This window comes from Lithobates pipiens, unplaced genomic scaffold (genome assembly GCF_037356315.1).
Source record: "Lithobates pipiens isolate NorthernLeopardFrog02 unplaced genomic scaffold, aLitPip1_a1.2 Scaffold_8, whole genome shotgun sequence".
In the NCBI taxonomy this organism is placed as follows: Eukaryota; Metazoa; Chordata; class Amphibia; order Anura; family Ranidae; genus Lithobates; species Lithobates pipiens.
Window position 1 is genome coordinate 569,211,579 of NW_027507903.1, and position 10,000 is coordinate 569,221,578.

General features: G+C 45.8%; 6 non-coding genes across 6 annotated transcripts; 2 read left to right on the forward strand and 4 right to left on the reverse strand.

Annotated features, from left to right (window-relative positions):
• Positions 1–208: 208 nt before the first annotated feature.
• On the reverse strand, positions 209–281 carry TRNAM-CAU (transfer RNA methionine (anticodon CAU)). Its single transcript has one exon. It is a non-coding gene; the product is annotated as a tRNA-Met (tRNA).
• A 120-nt stretch (positions 282–401) lies between these two features.
• Positions 402–473, forward strand: TRNAE-UUC (transfer RNA glutamic acid (anticodon UUC)). Its single transcript has one exon. It is a non-coding gene; the product is annotated as a tRNA-Glu (tRNA).
• An 848-nt stretch (positions 474–1,321) lies between these two features.
• TRNAM-CAU (transfer RNA methionine (anticodon CAU)) lies at positions 1,322–1,394 on the reverse strand. Its single transcript has one exon. It is a non-coding gene; the product is annotated as a tRNA-Met (tRNA).
• A 1,040-nt stretch (positions 1,395–2,434) lies between these two features.
• On the reverse strand, positions 2,435–2,507 carry TRNAM-CAU (transfer RNA methionine (anticodon CAU)). Its single transcript has one exon. It is a non-coding gene; the product is annotated as a tRNA-Met (tRNA).
• A 1,040-nt stretch (positions 2,508–3,547) lies between these two features.
• On the reverse strand, positions 3,548–3,620 carry TRNAM-CAU (transfer RNA methionine (anticodon CAU)). Its single transcript has one exon. It is a non-coding gene; the product is annotated as a tRNA-Met (tRNA).
• Positions 3,621–6,084: 2,464 nt separating this feature from the next.
• TRNAE-UUC (transfer RNA glutamic acid (anticodon UUC)) lies at positions 6,085–6,156 on the forward strand. Its single transcript has one exon. It is a non-coding gene; the product is annotated as a tRNA-Glu (tRNA).
• Positions 6,157–10,000: the final 3,844 nt, after the last annotated feature.

Consider the following 10,000-nt stretch of genomic DNA (forward strand, 5'->3'; position numbering starts at 1 on the left):
GAGTAGACATTGTATCTTGCAAGGTCTGTTGGATGCAGAGCTAAAGATTTTAGCTTGGTGGAATATGGTGGAAGGCAAAAGAGCACTGAAAGCTTGATCTTGCGGTCAATTTTCCATCCATATGGTTTCCTACAAGACCTAAGGGATGAAGAGTAGTGTTTTTCATAGATTAAGGACCCCAAGACCTCACAAAATGGTTAGAGAGTAGTGCCCCGTGTGAGGATCGAACTCACGACCTTCAGATTATGAGACTGACGCGCTACCTGCTGCGCTAACGAGGCCAATTAGTGAAAGTGATATGTGTGTCATAGCTGGCCACCATACTTGGAAGCTGATGGCGGTGGCACATCTTTTTTTCCCTTTGGTTTTCTCTATTTTTCTCAAAACAAGGCAGCTAGTTTTCCCATATGGTCTAGCGGTTAGGATTCCTGGTTTTCACCCAGGCGGCCCGGGTTCGACTCCCGGTATGGGAAATGCAAGTCCTTTTAACGACCCGCACACTCCTAGTGCTGAAACCTCAAAGCTGTTTTTCCATTGTAACCTCCAATCATTCCCTTGTTGTCAAAGTACCAAGGGACAAAGCCAGGGATGCAGACAAGACAGGTCAAGCCGGGTCAGGACAGGAAATGAAATACTATCAGGAACACAGGAACTCACAGGGCAAGCTGAAGTTCATCCAGCAACTAATGGCTCATGCACGCGCTTTGGCGTATGTATATGCGCACTGGCACATGAATTTTCACACATGAATAATATCAGGATCACAGGAACTCACAGGGGAAGCTGAAGATCATCCAGCAACTAATGGCTTATGCTGCTAGCTTTAAATAGGCCACTGGGCACCAGAAATTGTCACGCATTGTGTGCGCTTTGGCGTACGCACATGCGTACTAGCACATGAAGTTTCTCGGCCGTTCTCGCTCTTCTGCACATTTGCATTGGCAAATATCTATGTGCCAATCTTCTGCAAACCATTCTCTGACAGAGACATCATCTTTTTTTTCCACACCTTTGAAAAAGCCCTTTTGAATTCCTCGGTGCTTTGTTCTTTCTGTGTGATGAAACTAAGGGAAGCATGTCACATAGATGGAAAATGCCTCTGTTGTTCCAGGATGAGTAGACATTGTATCTTGCAAGGTCTGTTAGATGCAGAGCAAAAGATTTTAGCTGGGTGGAATATGGTGGAAGGCAAAAGAGCACTGAAAGCTTGATCTTCTGGTCAATTTTCCATCCATATGGTTTCCTACAAGACCTAAGGGATGAAGAGTAGTGTTTTTCATAGATTAAGGACCCCAAGGCTCACAAAATGGTTAGAGAGTAGTGCCCCGTGTGAGGATCGAACTCACGACCTTCAGATTATGAGACTGACGCGCTACCTGCTGCGCTAACGAGGCCAATTAGTGAAAGTGATATGTGTGTCATAGCTGGCCACCATACTTGGAAGCTGATGGCGGTGGCACATCTTTTTTTCCCTTTGGTTTTCTCTATTTTTCTCAAAACAAGGCAGCTAGTTTTCCCATATGGTCTAGCGGTTAGGATTCCTGGTTTTTACCCAGGCGTCCCGGGTTGGACTCCCGGTATGGGAAATGCAAGTCCTTTTAACGACCCGCACACTCCTAGTGCTGAAACCTCAAAGCTGTTTTTCCATTGTAACCTCCAATCATTCCCTTGTTGTCAAAGTACCAAGGGTCAAAGCCAGGGATGCAGACAAGACAGGTCAAGCCGGGTCAGGACAGGAAATGAAATACTATCAGGAACACAGGAACTCACAGGGCAAGCTGAAGTTCATCCAGCAACTAATGGCTCATGCACGCGCTTTGGCGTACGTATATGCGCACTGGCACATGAATTTTCACACATGAATAATATCAGGATCACAGGAACTCACAGGGGAAGCTGAAGATCATAAATCAACTACTGGCTTATGCTGCTAGCTTTAAATAGGCCACTGGGCACCAGAAATTGTCACGCATTGTGTGCGCTTTGGCGTACGCACATGCGTACTAGCACATGAAGTTTCTCGGCCGTTCTCGCTCTTCTGCACATTTGCATTGGCAAATATCTATGTGCCAATCTTCTGCAAACCATTCTCTGACAGAGACATCATCTTTTTTTTCCACACCTTTGAAAAAGCCCTTTTGAATTCCTCTGTGCTTTGTTCTTTCTGTGTGATGAAACTAAGGGAAGCATGTCACATAGATGGAAAAGGCCTCTGTTGTTCCAGGATGAGTAGACATTGTATCTTGCAAGGTCTGTTGGATGCAGAGCTAAAGATTTTAGGTGGGTGGAATATGGTGGAAGGCAAAAGAGCACTGAAAGCTTGATCTTCCGGTCAATTTTCCATCCATATGGTTTCCTACAAGACCTAAGTGGTGAAGAGTAGTGTTTTTCATAGATTAAGGACCCCAAGGCTCACAAAATGGTTAGAGAGTAGTGCCCCGTGTGAGGATCGAACTCACGACCTTCAGATTATGAGACTGACGCGCTACCTGCTGCGCTAACGAGGCCAATTAGTGAAAGTGATATGTGTGTCATAGCTGGCCACCATACTTGGAAGCTGATGGCGGTGGCACATCTTTTTTTCCCTTTGGTTTTCTCTATTTTTCTCAAAACAAGGCAGCTAGTTTTCCCATATGGTCTAGCGGTTAGGATTCCTGGTTTTTACCCAGGCGTCCCGGGTTGGACTCCCGGTATGGGAAATGCAAGTCCTTTTAACGACCCGCACACTCCTAGTGCTGAAACCTCAAAGCTGTTTTTCCATTGTAACCTCCAATCATTCCCTTGTTGTCAAAGTACCAAGGGTCAAAGCCAGGGATGCAGACAAGACAGGTCAAGCCGGGTCAGGACAGGAAATGAAATACTATCAGGAACACAGGAACTCACAGGGCAAGCTGAAGTTCATCCAGCAACTAATGGCTCATGCACGCGCTTTGGCGTACGTATATGCGCACTGGCACATGAATTTTCACACATGAATAATATCAGGATCACAGGAACTCACAGGGGAAGCTGAAGATCATAAATCAACTACTGGCTTATGCTGCTAGCTTTAAATAGGCCACTGGGCACCAGAAATTGTCACGCATTGTGTGCGCTTTGGCGTACGCACATGCGTACTAGCACATGAAGTTTCTCGGCCGTTCTCGCTCTTCTGCACATTTGCATTGGCAAATATCTATGTGCCAATCTTCTGCAAACCATTCTCTGACAGAGACATCATCTTTTTTTTCCACACCTTTGAAAAAGCCCTTTTGAATTCCTCGGTGCTTTGTTCTTTCTGTGTGATGAAACTAAGGGAAGCATGTCACATAGATGGAAAATGCCTCTGTTGTTCCAGGATGAGTAGACATTGTATCTTGCAAGGTCTGTTGGATGCAGAGCTAAAGATTTTAGCTGGGTGGAATATGGTGGAAGGCAAAAGAGCACTGAAAGCTTGATCTTCCGGTCAATTTTCCATCCATATGGTTTCCTACAAGACCTAAGTGGTGAAGAGTAGTGTTTTTCATAGATTAAGGACCCCAAGGCTCACAAAATGGTTAGAGAGTAGTGCCCCGTGTGAGGATCGAACTCACGACCTTCAGATTATGAGACTGACGCGCTACCTGCTGCGCTAACGAGGCCAATTAGTGAAACTGATATGTGTGTCATAGCTGGCCACCATACTTGGAAGCTGATGGCGGTGGCACATCTTTTTTTCCCTTTGGTTTTCTCTATTTTTCTCAAAACAAGGCGGCTAGTTTTCCCATATGGTCTAGCGGTTAGGATTCCTGGTTTTCACCCAGACGGCCCGGGTTCGACTCCCGGTATGGGAAATGCAAGTCCTTTTAACCACCCGCACACTCCTAGTGCTGAAACCTCAAAGCTGTTTTTCCATTGTAACCTCCAATCATTCCCTTGTTGTCAAAGTACCAAGGGTCAAAGCCAGGGATGCAGACAAGACAGGTCAAGCCGGGTCAGGACAGGAAATGAAATACTATCAGGAACACAGGAACTCACAGGGCAAGCTGAAGTTCATCCAGCAACTAATGGCTCATGCACGCGCTTTGGCGTACGTATATGCGCACTGGCACATGAATTTTCACACATGAATAATATCAGGATCACAGGAACTCACAGGGCAAGCTGAAGTTCATCCAGCAACTAATGGCTCATGCACGCGCTTTGGCGTACGTATATGCGCACTGGCACATGAATTTTCACACATGAATAATATCAGGATCACAGGAACTCACAGGGGAAGCTGAAGATCATCCAGCAACTAATGGCTTATGCTGCTAGCTTTAAATAGGCCACTGGGCACCAGAAATTGTCACGCATTGTGTGCGCTTTGGCGTACGCACATGCGTACTAGCACATGAAGTTTCTCGGCCGTTCTCGCTCTTCTGCACATTTGCATTGGCAAATATCTATGTGCCAATCTTCTGCAAACCATTCTCTGACAGAGACATCATCTTTTTTTTCCACACCTTTGAAAAAGCCCTTTTGAATTCCTCGGTGCTTTGTTCTTTCTGTGTGATGAAACTAAGGGAAGCATGTCACATAGATGGAAAATGCCTCTGTTGTTCAAGGATGAGTAGACATTGTATCTTGCAAGGTCTGTTGGATGCAGAGCTAAAGATTTTAGCTGGGTGGAATATGGTGGAAGGCAAAAGAGCACTGAAAGCTTGATCTTCCGGTCAATTTTCCATCCATATGGTTTCCTACAAGACCTAAGGGATGAAGAGTAGTGTTTTTCATAGATTAAGGACCCCAAGGCTCACAAAATGGTTAGAGAGTAGTGCACCGTGTGAGGATCGAACTCACGACCTTCAGATTATGAGACTGACGCGCTACCTGCTGCGCTAACGAGGCCAATTAGTGAAAGTGATATGTGTGTCATAGCTGGCCACCATACTTGGAAGCTGATGGCGGTGGCACATCTTTTTTTCCCTTTGGTTTTCTCTATTTTACTCAAAACAAGACGGCTAGTTTTCCCATATGGTCTAGCGGTTAGGATTCCTGGTTTTCACCTAGGCGGCCCGGGTTCGACTCCCGGTATGGGAAATGCAAGTCCTTTTAACCACCCGCACACTCCTAGTGCTGAAACCTCAAAGCTGTTTTTCCATTGTAACCTCCAATCATTCCCTTGTTGTCAAAGTACCAAGGGTCAAAGCCAGGGATGCAGACAAGACAGGTCAAGCCGGGTCAGGACAGGAAATGAAATACTATCAGGAACACAGGAACTCACAGGGCAAGCTGAAGTTCATCCAGCAACTAATGGCTCATGCACGCGCTTTGGCGTACGTATATGCGCACTGGCACATGAATTTTCACACATGAATAATATCAGGATCACAGGAACTCACAGGGGAAGCTGAAGATCATCCAGCAACTAATGGCTTATGCTGCTAGCTTTAAATAGGCCACTGGGCACCAGAAATTGTCACGCATTGTGTGCGCTTTGGCGTACGCACATGCGTACTAGCACATGAAGTTTCTCGGCCGTTCTCGCTCTTCTGCACATTTGCATTGGCAAATATCTATGTGCCAATCTTCTGCAAACCATTCTCTGACAGAGACATCATCTTTTTTTTCCACACCTTTGAAAAAGCCCTTTTGAATTCCTCGGTGCTTTGTTCTTTCTGTGTGATGAAACTAAGGGAAGCATGTTACATAGATGGAAAATGCCTCTGTTGTTCAAGGATGAGTAGACATTGTATCTTGCAAGGTCTGTTGGATGCAGAGCTAAAGATTTTAGCTGGGTGGAATATGGTGGAAGGCAAAAGAGCACTGAAAGCTTGATCTTCCGGTCAATTTTCCATCCATTTGGTTTCCTACAAGACCTAAGGGATGAAGAGTAGTGTTTTTCATAGATTAAGGACCCCAAGGCTCACAAAATGGTTAGAGAGTAGTGCACCGTGTGAGGATCGAACTCACGACCTTCAGATTATGAGACTGACGCGCTACCTGCTGCGCTAACGAGGCCAATTAGTGAAAGTGATATGTGTGTCATAGCTGGCCACCATACTTGGAAGCTGATGGCGGTGGCACATCTTTTTTTCCTTTTGGTTTTCTCTATTTTTCCCAAAACAAGGCAGCTAGTTTTCCCATATGGTCTAGCGGTTAGGATTCCTGGTTTTCACCCAGGCGGCCCGGGTTCGACTCCCGGTATGGGAAATGCAAGTCCTTTTAATGACCCGCACACTCCTAGTGCTGAAACCTCAAAGCTGTTTTTCCATTGTAACCTCCAATCATTCCCTTGTTGTCAAAGTACCAAGGGTCAAAGCCAGGGATGCAGACAAGACAGGTCAAGCCGGGTCAGGACAGGAAATGAAATACTATCAGGAACACAGGAACTCACAGGGCAAGCTGAAGTTCATCCAGCAACTAATGGCTCATGCACGCGCTTTGGCGTACGTATATGCGCACTGGCACATGAATTTTCACACATGAATAATATCAGGATCACAGGAACTCACAGGGGAAGCTGAAGATCATCCAGCAACTAATGGCTTATGCTGCTAGCTTTAAATAGGCCACTGGGCACCAGAAATTGTCACGCATTGTGTGCGCTTTGGCGTACGCACATGCGTACTAGCACATGAAGTTTCTCGGCCGTTCTCGCTCTTCTGCACATTTGCATTGGCAAATATCTATGTGCCAATCTTCTGCAAACCATTCTCTGACAGAGACATCATCTTTTTTTTCCACACCTTTGAAAAAGCCCTTTTGAATTCCTCGGTGCTTTGTTCTTTCTGTGTGATGAAACTAAGGGAAGCATGTCACATAGATGGAAAATGGCTCTGTTGTTCCAGGATGAGTAGACATTGTATCTTGCAAGGTCTGTTGGATGCAGAGCTAAAGATTTTAGCTGGGTGGAATATGGTGGAAGGCAAAAGAGCACTGAAAGCTTGATCTTCCGGTCAATTTTCCATCCATATGGTTTCCTACAAGACCTAAGGGATGAAGAGTAGTGTTTTTCATAGATTAAGGACCCCAAGGCTCACAAAATGGTTAGAGAGTAGTGCACCGTGTGAGGATCGAACTCACGACCTTCAGATTATGAGACTGACGCACTACCTGCTGCGCTAACGAGGCCAATTAGTGAATGTGATATGTGTGTCATAGCTGGCCACCATACTTGGAAGCTGATGGCGGTGGCACATCTTTTTTTCCCTTTGGTTTTCTCTATTTTTCTCAAAACAGGGCAGCTAGTTTTCCCATATGGTCTAGCGGTTAGGATTCCTGGTTTTCACCCAGACGGCCCGGGTTCGACTCCCGGTATGGGAAATGCAAGTCCTTTTAACGACCCGCACACTCCTAGTGCTGAAACCTCAAAGCTGTTTTTCCATTGTAACCTCCAATCATTCCCTTGTTGTCAAAGTACCAAGGGTCAAAGCCAGGGATGCAGACAAGACAGGTCAAGCCGGGTCAGGACAGGAAATGAAATACTATCAGGAACACAGGAACTCACAGGGCAAGCTGAAGTTCATCCAGCAACTAATGGCTCATGCACGCGCTTTGGCGTACGTATATGCGCACTGGCACATGAATTTTCACACATGAATAATATCAGGATCACAGGAACTCACAGGGGAAGCTGAAGATCATAAATCAACTACTGGCTTATGCTGCTAGCTTTAAATAGGCCACTGGGCACCAGAAATTGTCACGCATTGTGTGCGCTTTGGCGTACGCACATGCGTACTAGCACATGAAGTTTCTCGGCCGTTCTCGCTCTTCTGCACATTTGCATTGGCAAATATCTATGTGCCAATCTTCTGCAAACCATTCTCTGACAGAGACATCATCTTTTTTTTCCACACCTTTGAAAAAGCCCTTTTGAATTCCTCGGTGCTTTGTTCTTTCTGTGTGATGAAACTAAGGGAAGCATGTCACATAGATGGAAAATGCCTCTGTTGTTCCAGGATGAGTAGACATTGTATCTTGCAAGGTCTGTTGGATGCAGAGCTAAAGATTTTAGCTGGGTGGAATATGGTGGAAGGCAAAAGAGCACTGAAAGCTTGATCTTCCGGTCAATGTTCCATCCATATGGTTTCCTACAAGACCTAAGGGATGAAGAGTAGTGTTTTTCATAGATTAAGGACCCCAAGGCTCACAAAATGGTTAGAGAGTAGTGCCCCATGTGAGGATCGAACTCACGACCTTCAGATTATGAGACTGAGGCGCTACCTGCTGCGCTAACGAGGCCAATTAGTGAAAGTGATATGTGTGTCATAGCTGGCCACCATACTTGGAAGCTGATGGCGGTGGCACATCTTTTTTTCCCTTTGGTTTTCTCTATTTTTCTCAAAACAGGGCAGCTAGTTTTCCCATATGGTCTAGCGGTTAGGATTCCTGGTTTTCACCCAGACGGCCCGGGTTCGACTCCCGGTATGGGAAATGCAAGTCCTTTTAACGACCCGCACACTCCTAGTGCTGAAACCTCAAAGCTGTTTTTCCATTGTAACCTCCAATCATTCCCTTGTTGTCAAAGTACCAAGGGTCAAAGCCAGGGATGCAGACAAGACAGGTCAAGCCGGGTCAGGACAGGAAATGAAATACTATCAGGAACACAGGAACTCACAGGGCAAGCTGAAGTTCATCCAGCAACTAATGGCTCATGCACGCGCTTTGGCGTACGTATATGCGCACTGGCACATGAATTTTCACACATGAATAATATCAGGATCACAGGAACTCACAGGGGAAGCTGAAGATCATAAATCAACTACTGGCTTATGCTGCTAGCTTTAAATAGGCCACTGGGCACCAGAAATTGTCACGCATTGTGTGCGCTTTGGCGTACGCACATGCGTACTAGCACATGAAGTTTCTCGGCCGTTCTCGCTCTTCTGCACATTTGCATTGGCAAATATCTATGTGCCAATCTTCTGCAAACCATTCTCTGACAGAGACATCATCTTTTTTTTCCACACCTTTGAAAAAGCCCTTTTGAATTCCTCGGTGCTTTGTTCTTTCTGTGTGATGAAACTAAGGGAAGCATGTCACATAGATGGAAAATGCCTCTGTTGTTCCAGGATGAGTAGACATTGTATCTTGCAAGGTCTGTTGGATGCAGAGCTAAAGATTTTAGCTGGGTGGAATATGGTGGAAGGCAAAAGAGCACTGAAAGCTTGATCTTCCGGTCAATGTTCCATCCATATGGTTTCCTACAAGACCTAAGGGATGAAGAGTAGTGTTTTTCATAGATTAAGGACCCCAAGGCTCACAAAATGGTTAGAGAGTAGTGCCCCATGTGAGGATCGAACTCACGACCTTCAGATTATGAGACTGAGGCGCTACCTGCTGCGCTAACGAGGCCAATTAGTGAAAGTGATATGTGTGTCATAGCTGGCCACCATACTTGGAAGCTGATGGCGGTGGCACATCTTTTTTTCCCTTTGGTTTTCTCTATTTTTCTCAAAACAAGGCAGCTAGTTTTCCCATATGGTCTAGCGGTTAGGATTCCTGGTTTTCACCTAGGCGGCCCGGGTTCGACTCCCGGTATAGGAAATGCAAGTCCTTTTAACGACCCGCACACTCCTAGTGCTGAAACCTCAAAGCTGTTTTTCCATTGTAACCTCCAATCATTCCCTTGTTGTCAAAGTACCAAGGGTCAAAGCCAGGGATGCAGACAAGACAGGTCAAGCCGGGTCAGGACAGGAAATGAAATACTATCAGGAACACAGGAACTCACAGGGCAAGCTGAAGTTCATCCAGCAACCAATGGCTCATGCACGCGCTTTGGCGTACGTATATGCGCACTGGCACATGAATTTTCACACATGAATAATATCAGGATCACAGGAACTCACAGGGGAAGCTGAAGATCATCCAGCAACTAATGGCTTATGCTGCTAGCTTTAAATAGGCCACTGGGCACCAGAAATTGTCACGCATTGTGTGCGCTTTGGCGTACGCACATGCGTACTAGCACATGAAGTTTCTCGGCCGTTCTCGCTCTTCTGCACATTTGCATTGGCAAATATCTATGTGCCAATCTTCTGCAAACCATTCT